The sequence below is a fragment of the Prionailurus bengalensis genome, chromosome C2 (assembly GCF_016509475.1).
Source record: "Prionailurus bengalensis isolate Pbe53 chromosome C2, Fcat_Pben_1.1_paternal_pri, whole genome shotgun sequence".
Lineage (NCBI taxonomy): Eukaryota > Metazoa > Chordata > Mammalia > Carnivora > Felidae > Prionailurus > Prionailurus bengalensis.
This window is the reverse complement of record NC_057350.1, coordinates 9,794,583-9,803,838: the sequence shown is the minus strand read 5'-3', so window position 1 is coordinate 9,803,838 and position 9,256 is coordinate 9,794,583. Positions and strand designations below refer to the sequence as shown.

The 9,256-nt window shown below is 45.3% G+C and overlaps 1 long non-coding RNA gene across 1 annotated transcript; it reads left to right on the top strand.

The window, feature by feature from the left end:
- Positions 1 to 6,954: 6,954 nt before the first annotated feature.
- On the top strand, positions 6,955 to 8,871 carry LOC122492281. The gene is made up of 2 exons (XR_006299585.1): positions 6,955 to 7,212; positions 8,326 to 8,871. It is a non-coding gene; the product is annotated as an uncharacterized LOC122492281 (long non-coding RNA).
- The last annotated feature ends 385 nt before the right edge of the window (positions 8,872 to 9,256 follow it).

Genomic DNA, 9,256 nt, shown 5'->3' with positions numbered 1-9,256 from the left:
TATTTCCCAGCACCATCACCATACTCTTAACTAAGACAGTGCTATTTGTCCCCAGTGATGGACCTAAGGAGAAGAACTGGGGGCTCTCATGAATGGACTTCCCTTTGACACTTCGGACTGACTGACTCTCCCTAATCAAGGATCACGGTCAGATGGCAGGTCCGAAAGTCACCGCAAGGTCAAACTCCCTAGGTCACGTCAGCATCAGGCATCAATCAAGGACTCTAGTAAATAAACAAAATCATTCCCCAGAGAGGGAGAAATCACCACTTGCAAACACTTCAGCATGCATTTTTTAAACTTTCTTCCACTAAGATGAGTCTTTCCAAAATGTATCAGAAACAAAAAGGAGCAAATATCTTCGTTCCCTTTCCTGGGCTCTGCCTTTCGGAGCCGTTGAGGCAGAGCACTGCTGGGAATAAGCGGAAGTCACACAAAGGGGGAAGGCAGGGCTGGGGAATCTAGTTAGAGCCACAACCTGTGTCACTGAGTCACAGTCCCCAAGCACAGGCCCCATTTATAACCTGTACTGTAACTTTGTTTATCCTTGTAGATATCCGCAGAAGCATCTTACTTTCCAGAAGTTGGGGCCCTATAATCATTACTTGTCTTTGGAGAAAACGAGATTACACGCCTTTATTTCTTCTTCTCAGAAGGTCGACATTGTAATAGGTTGCTCTTTGCTGACCTCCTTCCACCTCCCCAGCCCCCGGGGAGGGGGGGCACCGTATTTTTACATGTTCTTTTTGGCCTGGGCACTGTAAACACAACCAACAGAGGTGGGATCTTTGATTCTAAACCTTAATCACAAACAGGGAAGGGACGAGAGGGCTCGCCTCCTCATTTAGGGTTTGGGATTGAGAGCCATCAGCATTTTTGTAGGAATGAACACAAGTTCCTGGAAGCAAATACATAAGTGCAGGTTGCTGGCTTGTCTTTGTTTGCTATGGCCGCCATAACAAAGCACCATGGGCTGGGTGGCTAAAACAAATGTGCTGTCTCACAGTTCTGGAGCCAGAAGCCCCAAATCACCATATCAGCAAGCCAAGGAGAGAGGCCTGGAACAGATCCTTATCTCAAGGCCCTCACAAGGAGCCACCCTGCTGATACCTATGTCTATCTATCTATCTTCCTTCTATGCATGTCTGTCTCTAGGTCCCGATTTACCCTGTTAAGGAGGCACCACTCATACTGGATCAGAGCCACCCTAATGGTGTGACTTTAACTTGATCACCTCTGTAAAGACTCACTTCCCAAATAAGGTCACATTCTGGGGTCCTAAGGGTTAGGACTTAACATGTAAATTTTAGGGTATTCGATTCAACCCATAACACAGCTCAAATAAGCTGTCCCAGGTTCCAAATGCAGATTTGGCTTTGGTCAAAAGTGACTAGCAGCAGCAGATTTCCTGCCTATCCGCTGTGTCCCACACAGTTTCCCACCCTGGCCCCAGCCCTCTGCCACAGAAGATCTACAGAGTCACCAGCAGGCATCCCCTCACTTTGGCAGAAGCTATCTATGCTCCACGGTGGCCCCTGCAGGACCATCAGGGGCAAGCCTGTGGGGACAGGAGCTGGGCGTCAGAAAAGGCTCTCTCACAACAGGCCTTGATCACGGGAATGGGAACTTTTCAAAGTTAAACTCAGCTTTCATTTCTTCATTCATTCATTCATTCATTCATTCATTCGACAAAGAATTCCTCAACATCTGCCACGTGTAGGTGTTGTGCTGCAGTCTGGAAGCCACACTGATGAAGATCCATCTCAAGGGGCTCATGGTGCAGCATGGAAGTCAGGAACAGCAGGAATCCAGTACAAATGCAGTCATGGAGGGCTCCTGGGCACTCAGATGTGGATCATTCTGGTGATATTGGGGAAGGTGTTAGAAGACTCCTAGACTTACCAGGTGGTTCTGACAGCTTTACCTGGCCAAACCCTGAAGCAATATGTCCTCCTGCAGGTACAGTGTGACATGAAGCCCAGGAGAAAAGGAGGATATAGAAGGAGAGAGTGGACAGCATTAGGACAACAGTGAAGACCAGGACTGAGGTGGCCAGAGGCTCACATCCCCCACAAGCCTACCAGGCCCTGAACCTCCCCCGCTTCTCCCCAAAGGCTTCTGCTTCTGCATACAATTACTATCCTGCCTTGTCTTATGCCCCAAGCTGTGTCTCAAAGTGTTTTCTCAAACATATTGGTTTCCTATGGCTGCCTTCTACAACCTCCATGACTTAACATGAATTGATTATCACTCTGGAGGCCAGAAGTCTGAAATGGGTCTCACTGGGCTAAAATGCGGACAGCATGGCATTCCTTCTAGAAGCTCTAGGAAAGATCTGTTTCCCTGTTTTTTTCTGGCTTCTAGTGACTGTCCACATTCCTTGGCTCATGGCCTCTTCCTCCATCTTCAAAGACAGAAGTACAGCCTGTTCAAATCTCTTTCTGACTCTGACCTCCTTCTTCCACTTATAAGGACCTGTGACCTTGTAACACTGGGCCGACTCACACAACCCAGGAAATTCTCCCCACCTCAAGGTCAGATGATCAGCAAACGTAATTCCCATTTTCAACCTTCCTTCCCCCCTTGCCATGTAATATAACACATTCACAGTTTCTGAGATTGGATGTGCATAACTTGGGGGGGGGGGTGGCCTGTGATGGAATTATTTTGCCAAATATACCAAGCAAAGACAAATCCCTATGAAGAATTCCAATGACAGGTTTTATGAAAATAAGGCTTTTATCTCCTTACATGAGCACTAAAACAGGTCCACTGGGCTTCTGAACAGAAAGAGGACAGGTCAGAGTCAGAAAGAGAGATTTGAACAGGCTGTACTGATGTCTATGAAGACAGAGGAAGAGGCCATAAGCCAGGGAATGCAGAGTCACTAGAAGCCAGAAAAAAACAGGGAAACAGATTCTTTCCCAGAGCTTCTGAGTGAGGGCAGGATCAGAGCTTAGGGGGCTGAAACATGAAGGAGGGGTCAGGGAATGAGAAAATCGGTACAGACAACACTTCTAAGGATATCATCTGCATGTGGGGCCAGTAAACAGCTATCGATATTAACGAGTAGAACAAGCTCCAGGGATGGGGTAAGAGATTCAGATTTGAAGTCTTAATTAAACGGGGCACCTGGGTGGCTCAGTCGGTTGAGCATCAGACATCTGCTCAGGTCGTGACCTTGTGGTTCATGGGTTTGAGTCCCACACTGGGCTCTCTGCTGTCAGCACGGAGCCCTGCTTCTAATCCTCTGTCCCCCTCTCTCTCTGCCCCAACCTCACTTGCTCTCTCTCTCTCTCTCTCTCTCACTCGTTCTCTCTCTCTCAAAAATAAATATTAAAAATTTTTAATAATAAAGTCTTAATTAGAGACCTCATGCCAAAGTGCAAGGAATCAAAGTTCCTTATTCCATAGATCCTGAGCCCAGTCCATTCACCAGTCAGCTTTCTGGAGGGACTGGCCCAGGATGTGCTGGGGCAGGGATGGGCTTCCCAGGTGCCCCTCATAGCAAGCTTGAACAACATCCTGGGGTCCTTGCTAGTGGGTCTGACTTTGGAAAAATCAACAAACTCTCCCTTATCCAACCTTGCGTCCCAAGCTCCATGACCCAGAGCCCTTGGAACCAGGCCAGTGGATGCTCTCAGGTCCTGCTGGTCCTGCTGGTCCCTGCCACCTACAATTTGCAGCTCGTTCCCTCAGTGGTCAGGGCTATCATATCTTCAGCTGAGGCATGTCCTGATGAAACCCTCGTTATAGGCCTTGGGGCCAGGAAGGGAGATGCCTCTGCATTGCCACCAAGCATGAGAGAAGTGCCAGCTCTTCAGAGGAGGTGTAGGCTACTTCTGCAGGCTCAGTGGGTACAAGCGAATCTGGAGGTTTGAGACTTTTGAGAACATCAAAAAGATACTGAATTTCAAGAGCTGCTCACCCCTGCACTTGCATGGACCTGAGAGTGAGTGCTTCCTTCGATAGCACCCCAGTGCCTCCTTTGTGTCTTCCTAATCACCTGCATCCAGGTGTCAGGGTCCCATTCTTTCCCAGCCAGGGCCCTGACCTTGGCATAGCAGACTGGCCTTGCTTAGAGTCTATTTAACCTTCTTCAGTAGGATCCCAGGAGATTACACACACCAGCTGTTAGGATGGCACCTCAAAACATGGAGAAAGGGATGGCCCAACTTATTGAGGTTCAACTCACAGGGCGGTTCAGGTTCAAAGATAGGGGAAACAGACTCTGACCCCACCCTTTGATGAGACAGTTGCAAAATCATACTTCAGTGAACATGGACAGACACAGGGAAAAGTAAAGGAGTGTGGCCAGTTTTGCACTCTACCAGCCTGCTAGATTCTGTATGAATTAACAGTTGTCAGGGGTCCCAAAGAAGAGCAGCCCCCAAGGGAGGGAGGGAAGTAGGGACCTGATCAAACTTCTAGGCCAGTCATTTCAAGGCAAGAATCAGAAATTCCTAAACAGATCTGATGTCCCTCTTTTCGAAACTCTGACCTTCCTGGGCTCACTCTACCCTCTGTAATGAACTCCCTGTGCCTCTTTCAGACTCATCTTAGAAAGGATTCCATGACTTCTGTCTTCAAAATGGACCAAATTTGTAAGCATACCGGAAGGAGTGGACAATTTAGGAATGAATTTCTATAATCTACCTGGCATCCTCCTCCATGATGTTATCACATTCTTTGCCCCAAAAGAGAAGAGAAACAAGGAAGTGGTCTGCCACGTAAAGTGCACTAAAATGCTATTAAGTCTGTACTCACAAAGAAACAAAAAGAAGGAAAGAAGAAAACCCTAAAAATATTGAGGTTGAGTGCCAAGTGTAGCATATGTTCTTGGGAATCTGATCTTTGCAATGAATCTCCCAGACGGCCTTGGAGGGAGCTCGGCGGGGAGTGAAATGAGGTGATAGGAAGTGGCCCGTGTAAATCTCCACCCTGGGTTTCACCCATGGAATAACCATGTGTGAGCTCTCACTCTTCTCCTTTGAAGATTGGCATTTGATAAAGCAAAGCATAATTTTCTAAATCCCACATACAATTTTTATTTTTATTTGCAAAATTATTTTCTCTGCTCCTTTTCTTTTCCTGATTCTCCTTTTCCTTGCTCTTTTGGTTTCTTTTCTCTCCTCCCTTAGGGAACAAGGATTTTCAAGCTCTGCTAACTTGTCAAGCCAGAAGGCCAAAGAATAAGAACTCTAGGGCCCTTTGGTTTCTCCCTTTCCATTTCAAAAGATGATGAGGTCAGGTCAATTTGCAAGGTAGACTGGTGCTGTATTACCTAATCGTGGCTCCAAGAACAGGAATTTGGAAGGAAAAAAAAGGAGTAATTAGGTCTCTCCCTCCTAAAATGCCTTTAAAATGTGGATTTAAGAAAACATGTGCTCCAGAGTCACACCGAAAGAACTGGAAGAGCTTTTTGATTTCAAAACGCAGTGGGCCTAGGCCTTGAAGGGAATTTAGAGAGCTTCCAGCTATAAACCAGTCTGATCCCCTAAATTAGCCAGATCCCTGCCTGAGCTCACAGAGACACTGTTCCCATGAGATGCCATGCTGAGGACAATTCTTGGACAGGAATCAATAAGATGCTCTAAGTTGAATTTGCCTTAATGAGCTTTTTGTCCTCAAAAAGACCCACAAATGGGAAGTGGCCTAGCCTGATGGTGAAGAGCACAGACCCAAGCCAGATTTCCCAGCATCGAATCCCAGCTCTACACGAGTTATGGGTTGAATTGTGTCCACTCCCCTGCGTCTCTCCCAAAATTCAGATGTCATTATGTCAGAGTCCTTATCTCCCAACACCTCAGCATGTGACCTTATTTGGAGATCAGGTCTTTACAGAGGTAATCAAGTTAAAATGAGGTTGTTAGGGTGGGCCCCTAATCCAACATGACTGCTGTCCTTATGAAAAGGGGACGTATGGACACAGACACCCACGCAAAGAAGATGCCTTGTGAGGATGCAGGCAGAGATCAGGGTGATGCTTCCACAAGCCAAGGAGTCCCTCACCCCTACCCCCCAAATTGTCAGAAACCACCAGAACTGGGAGAGAGTCCTGGAGCAGATTCTCCTTCATGGTCCTCAGAAGGAACCAGACCTGATGACACCTTGATCTTGGACTTCTGGCCTCCAGAACCATGAGAGAATAGGTTTCTGTTATTTAACCCACTCAGTCTACAGTACTTTGTCACAGCAGTCCTGGCAAACTAACACCACATCACCATCTCTCTGGGTGACTCTGGGTGCCGCTCCAGGAAACATGTGAATGATATACCGTGTCCAGCTCAGATGGCTGTGAGGAGGATTATATGAATTAATATGCACAAATGCTTTCAATAGAAGTGGGTGCAAAGGGGTACCTGGGTGGCTCAGTCGGTTGAGCATCTGACTGGATTTCAGCTCCGGTCATCACCCCAAGGTCATGGGATCAAGCCCCTCATGGGCTCGGCAAGGAGCCTACTTAAGATTCTCTCTCTCTCTCTCTCTCTCTCTCTCTCTCTCTCTCTCTGGCCCTCTCCCCAACTTGCGTTCTCTAAAATAAATTAAAAAAAAAAAAAGTGGACACAAAGGAAAGGCTATGTGAGTACTTGTTAAATAATTTTAAGTCAACATGTCAACATCACACAAGTCATTATAGGAATTATTAGTTAATTCATCTGTCTTTGCAGCCAGTGTGGTATTAAGGAGAAATTTTAAAATCCTTTAGAAAGTGTAAAAGCCATTACTTATTCTAAGCATCGTCCATAAATTGTTATAATTAGAGCTATGCTGTTTTCTTCGTTTTTCTTTCAATAGTGTGATCGGGCAGTGCCTCGGGCCGTTAGGCTTCTAATAAATTATTAATCTGGGAGTTAATAATTCATGTTAATTGGTGCTGTAAGCCACTTTCTCTGGCAAATGTGAGCAAAGGTCAGACCTTCTTCACAGCAAAGATGAAACCTTTTTTAAGTTTCTTTTTCCATGTTCTATCATGGAAACATTAAGATATGGAAGGCAAATTTTAACTAGGGCTGGGAAAGTGAGATAATTCCAAGGATAAAGGTCTAGACCTTCAGTCACAATTCGTGGGCCAGCACTGCCTCCACAGCCCTGTCAGAGGTAGAGGAGAGCTCCAGGGAACTCAGGGGACCCCAGCCCCATGGGATCCTCCTCGCGAAGGATGCATCAACTCAAGTGTGCGACTCTCCAACACGACATTGTAGAATAATTGTAAGTGTGACTCGTTGACCAAACTATTTTTTTTTTCAGACAATAAAATAAGGCACTCAAAAGACTGGCTCGCCAGTGGGATTTTTCATAATGAATGATGATTCTGCTAAATTACAAGGCACAGCACAGAGAGCATTCATTCACAGAGGGCGACCACACCAGAATCTCAAGGAAATCTCTGTCACCGTTGATGTCTTTGATTTTAATTAATGTATTTAGTTGTGTCTTTGGTTTTATCCCCCAGAAAGAATTTGAGGTAATTCCTGATTGCAGACCACGTAACACAAGAAACCAAAGGTTTCTTCCCTCAATAAATTTGCATTTACTTCTCAACTCATTGATTCATCCTTGGGTCTTGAAGCAGCTGCTAGTGGCCTAGATGTTCTGGGTGTTTCATACCTTTTTTAGCCTCGATAATTACTTGAATGTTTCATGTCAAGCCACAGACTGATGCAATGAAATAACATTTTCCCATTTGGATAACAAAATTGTTCTTACTTTGGGGTTTTTCCCCCATTTTCATGAAAAGATAGACATAGACTATGCAGAGAATCATGTCTGAAGACTAAGGATAAAATTTAAGAGCAAACCACTAGTTTAAAGAGTTTCAGAGCCAGAAGTCAAACCCTCCAGCTCTTTTTTTTCTTTTTTTCCTAAAGAAAATTTGAATAGCATATGCTTTTCATTGTACTCCTTTCCAGTCATTTACATACTGGGGAAATGTATATTTGGCAACAGGTCCTATTTTTAGTTGTCCTTGAAACTTGCCCTTTGAAAATGTTTTCATTTCTGGCACATATGCGTGTCTTAAGCAAAATGAAAACACAAAGCAAAAAAAAAAGAAAAGAAAAATATGTACAGAAAGGAATGATTTTTCCAGCCCCATGTAGCACAATAAGAAAGCAATCATTCAGTTGTGACTTTAAAAATGGATCCGTGCCTGGATTTTCCAAGTATTTCCTTCTAAATGACTGTTTCTCTACAGAACTGAACTAATGTAAAGAGACAGGTTGTTCCACTGCCAGAACTGAACAAGCAAAAAAAAAAAATGAGGCAGGCTATATTTTCATAGGAGGAACTTGACCAAATAATACCTACTCTGTTTCCCTGCAGCCTCTTGGGTTGATTCAGAAGAAGGTGCCATATGCCCCCCGCGTGTCTCCAAGCATGTTTTCCCAGCCTGGCTCTTGATCAGCACCAGACTTCTATTATTTGCAGTCAGTAACAAAGATTCATCCTTGTGTCTGTCAAGCAACAAGGAGAATCTTTGTCACTTAGTGTAATTAATAGCTGTACCTCCTATGGGAAGACAGAAGAAGAATGCTCTTCATACAGAGACTTGGATTCAGATCAGGCTTCATGGATCTTTGCTGCTTACTGACCAGTGGAAATGCCAGAACTCCAGCAAAGGTGGGAAGTTGGTAAGCAAAATGTTTCCTCTGGGGCCACATGTGTTCCCACCTCCAAGCCCAATAACTGTAGTCCAGGAGAGCTCTCGAACTTTTCCTATTGAACCAGATGGACTTGGAGGCTCCTCCACTGTGAATGTCCTACACCCAGGCCTTGAATCCTCCCCGCTGCCTGCGACCACGTTGTTTCCGTGGACCTCCAGACAGGTTCCACATAGGAGAAAAAAATAAAAATAGAAATGAGAAACCAGGTTGTTTCATTTGTTCAATGACCCTTCAGAGAATGTGAGTTAGGCCCTGCTTTCAGAATGAGAGAAAGGACGATTCAGGCTCGGAGAGCCTAGCACTTGCCCAGAGGACACAGATGGAAACAGCCAAATCCGGATTCAAAGCCAGGCTTCATGGCTCACTTTACACTGAATCGTAGCCTTTTCTTTCCCTCTCTGGGCTCCTACTTTTTTATTATTTTGACGACCCACTTTCTCTTCTTCCTCCTCTTCCATAAAAATGGTTGGATTTATCTCACTGTCCCCAGACCTTTAACTTGCTGTCCTCCACCCTAGGACAAACCCAATCTTATCTCTCATGGGTTCCTGGTGCCCTTAAGTACTAATAGTGCCTCATCATCACCCTGC